The sequence below is a fragment of the Camellia sinensis genome, chromosome 5 (genome assembly GCF_055761805.1).
Source record: "Camellia sinensis isolate YWXY chromosome 5, ASM5576180v1, whole genome shotgun sequence".
Taxonomy (NCBI): domain Eukaryota; kingdom Viridiplantae; phylum Streptophyta; class Magnoliopsida; order Ericales; family Theaceae; genus Camellia; species Camellia sinensis.
Window position 1 is genome coordinate 13,393,025 of NC_138965.1, and position 13,153 is coordinate 13,406,177.

The following is a 13,153-nucleotide window of genomic DNA, read 5'->3' on the forward strand; positions in this document are numbered from 1 at the left end:
AAGAGGCACAAATATTGGACATAAAATTTGAATTAATTTCAATTTGAAATTCAAATAATTTCCTATAAGAATTTGGAAAAATTCAAATAAATTTTGTCCAAAAAATTAATGTTAGAACTGACTCGACCCATAACCCGCGCCTGGCACGGCTTGACTTGGCCGGTCGGACGGCAGCGGCGCGCGTGTGTGGTGGTTTGAACCAATGTTCACTTTGTCCAAAACTCCTCCTTTCTACAAACTCGGGGCCCAACCCAAGTGTTGCTGCTTAGAACTTATATACATACATAAGTTCTCTGAAGTTTCCAATGTCGGACTAGCCTTACAAGAAAACCCACATTTAATTCTTTAAATGTCTATTTCACGAACCTGAAAACGACGTCAAGTTCCAATTCACTCATAAATGGTTTTGACAAACCGTCTTCACCGTGCGACTTGCCATGCAACAAGAAACATGTCACCTCTTTGGACCCACCTCAAAAGACGTATAGACCCCACTCAAATTTGGGTTCAAAAGTTAGCCCAAAATAAACCTATAAAAACCAATTTTCCAACATGTTACGAATGCAGATTTGTGCATTTGTAATCTCTAATATATCCTAGTTTGTGTCAGATTTGTGCCAGATTTGTGCATATGTGCATAACAAGGTCACATGCTAGCCTAGTTTTTCAACCTCTATATTATACTCTATGTTACACCTTTTCCCCTTTTTTGTTTTTTATGTATTTATTATGCTTTTTTGTTGCTTTGTAACACAGAGAAGTTGAATTTGAAAAGTGAAAATGAATATAAATACTTGAGGCAAAGCAATTGCTATTCATTTTTTGCGGTCGATGATGCTTGACAGTTTCGCATTGTAATGGTATTTTCTTCTTGTCCTTGTTCTTATTATTATGAGCACAGTTATAACCATCAACGCTTTTAGAGTCTTATTTTTCCCTTTCCCCTTCAAGTTTAGAAATAGGGATTGATTTATATATGAACATCATTGTGTCTTTTTTCACTCTTCAGGAAGCTCTGGATATTGTTCATGTTAGCAAAGAAGATCAAGAAAGTGTATTTAAAATGCTCACTGCAGTTTTGTGGTTGGGGAATGTCTCCTTTACAATGATTGATAATGAAAACCATGTTAAACCTGTGGCAGATGAAGGTAACAATCTACTAAAAAACCTGTCTATAATTTTTGTTGATAGGAGTGTTGCTACTCATATTATTTTTTCAGACAGGTTTTCAAATTGATAAGCCATTATCAACAAAAAAAATTATTATTTATTGACATAGAAAAAATCTTAGCCAATAGACTAACCCACTTGCCTTCAAGTTGAAGATCTAGAAAAACATACCTCAGTATTATATATGTAAACAGAGCAGTAAAAAAAGTTTTGTCTGGTTCAGCATTGAGAATGTGAGGGAATCAAGATTTTTGTATGAAATCTGCAGCAGACTGTTTGCAGCGCATAAATAGCTGCTGGCAATCCTGATGTAATCAATGAACCACTAAAGTCCACTCCTTGAATAGTCTCCTCAAACCACCATCTCTTAGTATAAGAGCAAAAATAACCTGTAAGCACATGAAAAATATATTTCCTTCAATGTATATCAGATCAAAACAAAGATGGAGTGCAAAACAAAAGATGAAGGAGAAAACCTTTATTATCACACATGCCAAAACAGACGAAGTCACAATAACTTATTGTCTGCAAGAATCATAGTTAGTTGAAAACTGGAAAATTACAGTACTATATATTGGTTAAAAATTGAACCAGCATTTATCACTGCACATGGTAATAATTAACAAGAAAAGTAGAAATGCTCCTATGGTGTAAATACTGAAAAACTTAACACCAGTTTTTCTTCTCTTTTCCTTCTTCTTTTTTTATCTCTTTTCCTGTTGGGAAATTGGTTTCTAGAGTGTGAAGGAATTTAACGAATCAATATTAATAGTCATTTTGTGTAAAATAATTGGTACTCTATTAAAAAACTGTCTATAATTTTTTTGTTGATAATGGCTTATTATTTATTTTGCTTGTAGGTGGTTTATTGGCTGTAGGTAGCAACACTCCTATTTGAATGAACAATCCTATTTATTGCAGTTTGGACATACTAATCCATACTAGCCCTCCTTGAGTCTGTTGCTCTTGAGTATAACCCCCCATGCACCTCAGTTTAAGGGTTCAAATGCTAGTGACGAATTGCTAAAATTGGACATGGCAATCCTTGTTGCAGTGAAGAGGTTTTGAAACCCCTTTAGAAAATATTGCATTGTTGAAAAATCTAGAAATTCTCTAGATGTTGATTTATGATTATGTATCAATTTTAAGCAATAAAACAATCCCAATCAAACAATCTAGACAAAACGACACAACGATTTTAACGTGGAAAAACCACAATTGGACACCTCCAATTGTGATAAAAAACCACAGGCAACAGCCACAAAATAATCCACTAAGAAGATATAAAGGAATTACACAGGTATACTCTCAATTACCTAGCGAATCCACACCCGAATTGAATCAACCTCTATGTGCCTCTTCTAACCCCGTCTTCACCTCGGAATTGTCTTGACGATGAGCCACTCCGGAATCCACCAAAGCTTCAGGCTCGAATTCTTCAGAATCCACCGAAGAACAACTCTCTTTTTTGTGTAGAATGAACAAACAAACCTTTGATGTATACCGTTTAAACCATGAGTTGAATACTTAATGAAAACATCAAAGAAAACTAGCAAAATATCCCCAGATATAAACCTTAGAATCCAAAAAGAAGATCTTGAGGACTTCAGGAGTAGTCTAGTTTTGGGAGAAAACCAACTACTTATAGAAAACCAAAAGTAATCCTAGATTTGGAAGAAAACCCAATCCTTATTGAAATCTGAAAAACTGTGTTCGCGCGGTCCACTCGAGCGTGGGACTTCCCGTTTGAGCGGAGACTTCATATTCTGTAATTCATATAGGTTTCACGCTTGAGCGTCAGTTTCGACGCTCGAGCATCGAATCATACCATCCAGTACTTTTTCAGGCATAGCAGAGATGTTGTGAGCTTGTAAACTTCACTCGAGAGTCACTTTCCCCGCTCGAGCGGGGAGACCAAAATTGAATGCATTTTTGCATTTTGCTTCGGCCGCGAGCTGACCGGGCAGCTCGATCCCCGTCATAATCAGCGACGTGGCAATCTTGAAAGCATTAACATCACAAACTTCTCTAAATGGCACAATTTGGGTTGGATTCGCATCTAAGAAACTCATAGCCTTATTGAAATAAAAGTGCGAAAACAAATACAACTGAAAGGAGTTTTGTCAAACGGGGTTGCCAAAAATAAAACCTAACAATTGCTGATGGTACTTCATAAATGCCATTAGCTGTTCTTATAATCAAATCAAAAATTTAGAAAACAAGCTCATAGGATTTTGGAAGAAGGAGAGGAACTATTAATAGATTAGATTGATTGTTGATATTTGCTGATATCTACTTGTTTCTCTCATTTCAATCCATTGTCTTGATGATAACATGGGTGGATTAATAAATTCTTCCCATACTTTCCATAGCATGGGTGGATTAATAAATTCTTCCCATTCTAAACCAATATAAATTTGGTTAATTTTATATGATAAATCAATAAATGGTGGGTTAAAGATCAGCTCTATAGGAGAATGGCTTTAAGCCAAACCTTGATTACTATGTGGGTTAAAGATCTGGGCATTGATATTGTTTGAATTTTATGCATATTTTCTGAAAATGATAAATGAAAGCTCAATTTTCCATCTTTCCGCTATCTATGCTCCCTTGAATCTCAGGAATCTCTTGACAACGTGCTAGTTGAACTCTACAAGGTACGCACATTTCTTCAAATCTGACCTTCTCTATCACCATAGATATAGCTGTTGATCTGATGTGAATTTTGTTGGTAACAATTAGGAGAATTTAGAAATGCAACTTTTGTGTATGGATGACTCGTGTGATTTTCATAGCATTTGGAAATGCAACTTTTTCCGTGATGAACTTAAAATAACGTTTTAGTAGTTTCTTGAATCATCATGGTAAGGGGTTTTAGTTCTACATTGATCCTAATAAAAAAACTTCCCCCCCCCCCCCTCCTCCCTATTTTCTCTTTCCCATTTAGCCTAATAGTTATAGTTTGACATGCTGAATACTCTCTTTAATTACTTGGTGATCAAAACAAATCTTTGAGTATACATTTTCATGTTATTGCAGAGATCTGGTAGGATTGAGGAACATATTGAAATGCTTCTACATTAAAGTGAAGACTATTTTTGGAAGAACAGGTTATTGGGGAACTTGGCCTGGGCATACTTACAGCAAAAAAATTTCAAATCCTTGGAAGAGCATTTGTTCTGTATATGGTAGACATTTATTTTTGTTCAATTCTCTGTTTTGGAAATTCATCGTTTTTGTATGTAATATTTAATTTAGATAGATTATACTTGGTTGGTATGGATTTGTATGATATTTCAAATATGAAGTTACAAGTCAAAGTTTTTGGATAGTTGATAATAAAATGGGTATTATTGATAATGGATTTAGATTATAATTGATAGATGTACTATTCTGTATATGTACAGGTTACAGGTTGCATTAATAATGAAATGCATATAATTTAGAAATTAATGAAAAATATTCAATTTGTGCATTTTAAAAAAATTAATAAATAGAGCTTTTGGCGACTAAACATTTAGTAGCCAAAAAATAAAAAGGGAACTTGTTGGCTACTAAACAGTTAGTAACAAAAAGGAATGAAAGTTTTTTGCGACTAAAAAATTAGTAGCTAAAAAGGAGTACCATAATTTTAGCAACTAAAAAATTAGTAGTAAAAAAGGAGTGGCATGTTTTTAGCGACTAAAAAATTGGTAGCTAAAAAATTAAAGATGAAAAATATTTTCTTTTTGACGACTAAACAAGTTCTTTTGGGCGACTAAAAAAAAATTAGTCACCAATTCTTTTGCCGACAATTAGTCAACAACCAAACGGGCAACCAAAAATTTTAGTCGGTAAAAATCTTTGGCGACTAAAAAATTGAATTTTGGCCACTAAAAATTTAGTCGCTAAAAGTGTAATTTGTTGTAGTGGTTAAAAGGCTCACGGGTCACCTATGCCAAAATCTTGGAATAAAGGTTATGTTTGATTAGTAGGATTGTAGTGTAGAATTGAGATTGTTAGTCCATGGACTCAATCCCATATTTGATTGCAAATTTTATTAACCGAATTACATGTACAATACAACGGTGATTTAATCTAACAAAATTGACGAATTTTTAATTTTGAAAGGGGCTAAGGATCAAAATTTCAAGTATGAAAGGAAAAAAACAAAATGAATACATAATAAATAGTTCTCACTAATTTAATTAAATAACTAATTATATACTAATTTATGAAATTATTAATCTTTTTACTATTAATTTTATTAATTAAACAAGGCCAAAGAATACACTAATCAAGTGATTATTATACTCACCTAATTTCTTTTATAGCTGGTAGTGGTTGTTTCTTTCTAGGATGGGAAAAAATTTCATAACTCAATTGGCAGGGGAAAAAGTACTCCACTAATACTGTTAAATATATCATGTTTTTATATATATTTTTTTCATTTAACATTTGATCTGATACATCTATTACTATTAAACATTAATGAAACTCATAAGAGATTCACTATCAATGAATATGAATGTGCCAGATTAATTTACATTTATTAATAATTTATTAATTGTATGATTAAAAAAATATAATATCATATATTTCTTATTAAAATTTATATTTATTTTTATTTATTTCAATATGTATCTACCATTAATATTAGTTTTAGTTATTTTAACAATACGTAAAAGAAGATTAGTGTAATTATTTTATAAGTGTAAGGCTAACTGTATTTTTTTTTTAAATTTAAAAAAAAAATGATTGTAATTTACCCTAAATAAAACGTGGAATGTCATAAAATGTGGTATGGGGTAGTTCATATTCATGTAGATGTATGTCATAAAAGAGTCTTGTGAGGTGCGCATGCATGTAACTAAGGCCATATTTGTTTGGGTAGACTGGATTAGGTTGGATTAGTATTTTCATAACTAATAGTCCTATGAGTACGAATCCCTTTGAATTGTGTGTCCTATCCTATGTTTGGATTGAGTTGGGATTATAAGGAGGGACTAATAGTCTAAACTTTGGCCTAATCTTTCAATTTATATCCTACCATCATATGTGGGATATCATATCTGGAAGGATTAGTAGTTTATACTTTAATTGTTTAACCAAATATTGGATTAATAATTTTATTAGACTATTAATCTAATTTCAAGTTTATGTCCACCCAAACAAATATGGCCTAAAGATTCTTGTGAGATGTTCATGTATGTAAATGAATGGTCCTGACTCATCAGTATCTTGGTGCATGTGCATGACTTATTCATGTTGTTAGATCTTATAAATACGCTTAGATTCCAAAAAATGAAGGAGGTGAAAAGGAAGTTGGATGAAGTGTTATGTAGTAAATTATGATTAAATTGTGTTTGAAGGATGGATTTGAGTAGGGATTTAAAAGGAAATATATATATATATATATAAGGATATATTTTTTCTATATTTTAAATATTTTTTTATTTTTTATTCTTTCTTTTCAAATTTCTACCTAAATCTATACTCCAAACCCAACTTAAATCAAATTAAAATTACCATGTGTCCTACTAGCCACTTCTCTGTCTCTCATTGTGATTTAAGTAGTATACCTGCAGTATATTCAATAAGGAGTACAACCATGAGACAAAAAATATGCAAAAATTCAGCGTCGGTACCTGAGCCGCAGGGGTTTGATTGGAGGATTTGAGAAAAAATTTGAAAAAGAAAAAAGAAAAGATAAGTAAAATGTAAATAAAATAACCTTACATTTCACCTAATTTCATGCATTTTTTTCTTTTTCCTTTTCAAATCTCTCCCTAAATCTCTCAACCAAACACAAGCTAAAACAATTTCCGTCCTCCCAAAGGTAACTGAACCTGAAGCAAACCGTGCTTTCCCCACTCACACTCGATGCCTCCTGTATTTTTCTTTCTTCCCTATACTCTACCAACCCTAGCAAATCATAGAATAGTCACACAATTAATAAAGCGCTACATAGAATGGATTCTGATGGATTTCAGACTCTAACCCAACCCAAATACATGTAAGAAAACGATAATTTTATAGGTCCGCAGAACACCAGACACACATCCAATAAAAACATAACGTTTTGGCGGTTTATATTGAAGGATAGAAACTGCAGATCTTATGTTATTCAATTCTTGTTTGTAGGCAAAGCACTTAATAACATTGTGCTGCATTTACTTGTACATGTCCTGCAAGTACAACAATGGGTGTTCACCAAAACCATTTCTGGTATCAATAATATATCAACTAATTAGCACACATTAAAGTACAAGGTCCAAATGAAGGCGGCTTCCTAATCTTCGTAGCCTGCTCAAAACTATACGTGATTTCAATGAGTTTAGGCTCAAAACCCTTTAATCCACCAAAACAAATACCAAACGGCCTCCCATCGTGATCGTACCCAGCTGGAACGCTAATTCCTGGGAAGCCCCCAATTGCAAGCACTCCAGAAACATGTCGGAAATTATATGACAAGGGTGTCACTAGTGCATCCAATATATTATCTTTCATCAACTTCTGGAGTCCATTTTTTGATGCTTCCGTTAAATTTCCCAGCGCTTTCTTTTCCAATTCACCCATCCCAATTGTTTTCTCTGCTTTCAAAAACAAGTCTTGCCCATATTCGTCAATTTTTTCATGCAGAGCCATCAAACCATATATGATTATAATCTTGTACTGATAGTGATCCTCAATTGTGTACATAATTCATGCTAACAAAGGAGTTTATTTTTCTATCGGCCATAAATTTTTTCCCGCAGAGCCACCAAATTGTGTATGATTAGTCTTATTGAAGCGACATTTGGATTGTTTATAGCAAATTGTAAGTGTTAAATTAATCTACTAACCTAATCACTAGTAAAAGAAATAAGTGAATGTAAATCAAATACACTAACCCCAAACATGTCAAGGGAATTAGTATCTTATGCCAATTTCTCCATATGTGAATATAAATCAAATACACAAAATCCCAAAACATGTCAAGTCAATTAGTATCTCATGCCAGTTTCTCCTCAACAATCTTTAGTTAAAGAGTGAATTCATACAAGTTAGACACTTAGGCGATCATCTGACTAATATCTTACACCAGTATCTCTTTCTTATCCGATCATAGTTTAGCATAAATTAACCTAATTAACAATGTTCAAAGTACAAAGGATCAATTCATTTGCTCAAAATTGCCAATGTTGGAAAGAGATGGTAGTACTTGCCAAATCCGAGAATTTCTTGTTGAAGGCTATTGCATCTGCCAATGATCTTACCGGATAAGTGAGTAGCTCTTTGAGATATGCATTTAGAGACAACTTGAACTCAGCCCGCAACACTATATGTCAATCATTGAACACGGAGTTGATGATGGCATCGAAGTTGGGTATGTCCAGACCTTGTACCAAAGTTGCACCTCTTTACCTAACGTTTCACAAGATTTTGAGGTGTAGTTTTGGGATTAAAATTGTCCTTGGAGAAACCAAAGCTAGAAAATGGCAGCAAATAAAAACTCTTGGTGTAATGATTACCTTAATGTGTTGAAATGCGGCTCAAAAGCATGGGAATTTTCCGAGTCGTTGGGGAAACCGACGAAGGGATAGCTTGTTATCCCTAACCTTTTTCCCCTGAGCCCATCAGACTTGAGAAATTGCACATAGCCACCGTGTGGGATGTACTTTGAAGCTTTTCTAGTTGCCACAGCATCAAAAGGATCGAAACCCACGATGGCGTCAAGCACATAAACAGCATCTGATACTGTTCTGCAGATTGGCCTGCCATGTCCAACATGGTAGAAGTTACAATTTAGGTTCCAATCTACAAACACGAAAAAATTCTCAAAATGTACACAATGAAATACTAGCAACACTGCATATTGCGAAGCATCACATACCTGACTGTGTCTTGTCTAGTTGAGATTGGGACGACCCCTCCCTGGCTGGTGAGGCCTACTGTGGGTTTGATCCCAACAACCGCGTTAAAACTGGATGGACATAAGATGGACCCGGCTGTCTCTGTACCAAGTGATACTGTAACCATATTTGCTGCTACTGATACTGCTGATCCTATTTTTGATCCACCTAGGTCTGCAGATTTCACATATGGATTCTGCATCAATCCGCAAGCATCATATCACAATTCAATAGTTTGCCCTTCCATTTCAATGATCTTCAATGCATCTAAATTATATTTGGTTAGTGTTGGCAGAGCTACTCTCAAGATATCAATACACAAAAATGGGCCTTAGAAACCATAAGCCATGAGTTTGAATCTCATGAAGCGTTTGACTCCCTTTTTTTTTATCAGCAAAAAAAACTTTATTGATGAAAGAGGCATAGAACATGCAAAATTACATCAACAAAGCAGGGGAGTGCAGAGAGCATCATAGCTAAACTTAACGATCCCAACTAGGTTGGCACCGCAAAGAAAGCGCAATCATATGCTAGCACTCGACCCGGGATTGGTGAGGAGCCAACCAAGGACACCCAAAAAGAGGGGCACCCAAAGCAAAAAGAAAGCAAAACCTATGAAGCTTAGCAGCCACAGACCAAACTCTGCAACCTTAGCCAAGAACTCTACATGGACCAGAACAGCAAACACTGGGCCAAGCTCTGGGGACAAAAAGAAGCCAAACTCTGCAACCATAGCCAAAGACTCTACTTGAACCAACAAAAGGATCACCGACCCAAACACACTCAGACTCTACTTGAACAGGACAGATCACAGCAGGCCAACACAGCCATCTAGCCCCAAACACCACAGATTGGCCATCCAGACCCAAACAACACAGATGCACAGAACCAGCAGAACAGATCTTAGCAGACCAACCCAACAGCTTCACAGACCAACCCAGCAGACTAAGCCAATCTATAGGATTAAACAAGGCAATACAGAAACAACCCTGCAACAAAGCCATCCAACTATCAAGCAAAAACAACCCTGCAACAACAGACCAACACAACACAGCAGACCAACACAACACAGCACAGCAGAGTGGCCAACAGAACAGATTAACCTCTACTGATACACCTTCTAATCTGAGGGAGATTGAAGACAAAATGATGAATAGGATGCTGCCACTGCCTAGAAGCTGTACTTAGCCAAAGAGCCACTCTATACTTAACTAGATCAGAGAGAATCTCTACATCAGCTACTGCGTTATTGAATACACTGTCATTTCTTTGCTTCCAAAGAGACCAAATGGTTACAAGAGGGATACATCTCCAAATCACCTTCTCTCTCTTCTGAAACTTACCACCCTCCCACCACTGTAACAAACAATCAACTGTGTCAGGCATTGCCCAATACAGACCCCACCAATCAAGCAAGGACGACCATACCATCCACACAAAATGGCAATGAAGGAGCACACGTAACACCAACTCCTCATCATGCTTACAAAAGCAACACAGGATAGAAGTTCTTCCAGGGAGGACCCCTATTTTCTGAAGGAACATAGAGGTCTTAATCTTATGCTTCCAAGTGAGCCAGCCAAAAAACTGGACTTTGGGGGGTAAAACCTTATTCCACAGCATTCTAGGAGCTCCCAGTTGATTTCCAACTCCATTGGAACAATGCTTTTATAGAGAAGCTACTGAAAAGAGACCTGATGATGCCCTGAAGCAGCGCAAAACACGAAATAGTGACAATCTTAGAATCCATTGATTCAAATATATTTTAATATAAATTTAAAATTATTGTAGTATGAATTACATTTACAATGAATTTTATTAACACATTTTAAAAAATTTTGACTTTTTTCCAAGTGAATATTTCTAAATACCTTATTGTACAATGATCGATTTGTAGATGAACCATTGAGGTCTGTATTGCAAACCATTAGATTAAGTTGGTTTTGACATTTGAGGCATTAAACATGAAGATGGATAAACCATTTACACATGTAATGGAGAGTAACTTTGTCCATAAAATGCAAGAAAATGTTATAGTTCACATTGGTTAACACAGGTTTTACTACATGCATTAAAAGTCGAGTTGAGTATGGAATCGAACGCATCTATGTGAGATATGAAATTTGAAGTGTTTGACTTTGCGGTTCAAACTGCATAAGGATTGACCTATAGGTTGGATTAAGATATCTAAAAAAGTGTCGAATACTGTCAGTGTCAATAGAGTGGACACGACAATAGAAAGTGTTGGTATGTTATGATCCTATATCGGTTGGTATGTTATGATCCTATATCGGTTAACATAAATCTTGGCCATACCGATTTTCAAGGGTAAGTTATACCCAAAGGATTCGTATTAGAAAACAAACCCATATAACCATAAATAAAGTACGGTAGAATATAGTTTTGAAAATATTAATTTCTTAAGATTATGTATCTTATTTCACATTTGAAATATTCCTGAATCAAGAGGAAGAATTATTACAATTCTATCGTATCTCATATTTGTTTAAAATCATTATACATAGATTTCATAGTATAAATATAAAACATAAATGAGGTCCATTTTAATCCATTGTTTTCATCCATCTCTAAACCAGACTATTAGTTTCGAGCTCAATTTTTCATCCAAACTCTATATAATTTTTTTTATAAGACATGTAATCCAATCCCATATTATGTTCCTCCAAACACACGACTTACAACCTAGAGATAAAGGAATGCATGATTTTGTCTTTTCTTAATCAACCATGATCAAACAGGGCATACCACAACCTTCAACCGGGGCATACTGTTTCTTGAAAGATCTCCACAACCTTCAACCACCATATAAAGGTAACATTAAGATATTAATAAACAAAAAGAGGAGAAAAGAGACAAAAATAATAAATGTCAATGACAATGTCCAGCAGATCCAACAAAAAAAGATGCCATACCACATCCTCGCAAATAATACAAAAATATCTAAGATTAAATAAAAATAACAATCAAAAAGAAAAATAATAATATTAAGAACTTAGATACAAAAAAAATATCAAGAAAAACAGCGTACGATATAAACTCATTCTAAATATGAGATCTACAGAGTCGAATTTGGATCACACTGTTTTTTTTTAAAATATTTTTTGCGTCCAAGTTCTTGGTCCTAGCATTATTGTAAGGAAAAAAAAAAAAAAAAAATTCTCAATAATGAAGGACATCAACATTGTACTCCACAACAGCATCACCCGTGGTTGTATTCAAGAAATATGTCTTTGCAGTAACAATTCCACGTGCCAGTCGGAAGACACCAGACCCACCGATAATTGGCATTTCGCGGTACAACTCCATAACTGAATTTCGACCCACAACACTTAAAGTGCTACCATTATATTTTCCAGTGGTGAAGTAAAGGTTCATGGTCATGATCAGACCCAACTTGTCCAACCCGGCCGAGCCATAGAACCCCTGGGCTCGACCCACCTCAGTGGAGTTGGGTTCTGGACCCACAGTCAAAGGGTCATCAATCATGTTGATTAGGCCAAAAAGGGTTGGAGATTTGAAAGTAATGTTGGCTTGGGCTACCTTGATAGCAGTTGGGTTCTTGCCACTGAGTGTGTCGTGTAAGTAGAAGTTAAGCTTTGTGAGCTTCTCCTTTTTGAAACTGAGCTTTTGGAACCAATCATCCACTGCTTTGGGGCCTTGGGCAATGCCATGAACCACAGGCATGGCTATGGCTATTGAACATAAGAGCATTACAATTATAGCTACCTTCCTCATCTCTCTCTTTCTCTGAAAATATGGGTTGGTTTGAGAAGTTTATATTTAGATTCTTATATAGTTGTTGTTAAACCTAGACAGTAGGATTGAATGTGATTGGAGTAGTTGGGATTGTGTATTGGGTGACCAAACTTCTATTGCTACTCGTGTTTGAAATGGTGTATACAAAAATTAAAAATATATATATTTAAAAGGTATATATCATGCGGGCTAGTTGTGAACATTTATAATTTAATAACAATATACTTGTCATATTTTTATAACATATTATGTTGGGTAATGTTATGGTACACAAGGGTATATCACATACAAGTTATGATATTTGTAAGTTTGATTATCACAAATGTTATAAC

General features: G+C 35.0%; 1 long non-coding RNA gene and 2 pseudogenes across 3 annotated transcripts; 1 reads left to right on the forward strand and 2 right to left on the reverse strand.

Moving 5' to 3' along the window:
• The first annotated feature begins 745 nt into the window (after window positions 1-745).
• LOC114322066 (uncharacterized) lies at window positions 746-4,459 on the forward strand. 2 transcript variants are annotated; one of them, XR_014329140.1, is made up of 4 exons: window positions 746-860; window positions 1,010-1,148; window positions 3,792-3,827; window positions 4,210-4,459. It is a non-coding gene; the product is annotated as an uncharacterized LOC114322066 (long non-coding RNA). The 2 variants fall into 2 exon arrangements; XR_014329141.1 differs by lacking the exons at window positions 3,792-3,827; window positions 4,210-4,459 and adding an exon at window positions 2,031-2,261.
• A 2,230-nt stretch (window positions 4,460-6,689) lies between these two features.
• LOC114282683 (putative amidase At4g34880) lies at window positions 6,690-9,246 on the reverse strand (annotated as a pseudogene).
• Window positions 9,247-11,924: 2,678 nt separating this feature from the next.
• LOC145790436 (dirigent protein 22 pseudogene) lies at window positions 11,925-12,903 on the reverse strand (annotated as a pseudogene). Its single transcript, XR_014329142.1, has one exon. The product of XR_014329142.1 is annotated as a dirigent protein 22 pseudogene (transcript).
• Between the last annotated feature and the right edge of the window lie 250 nt (window positions 12,904-13,153).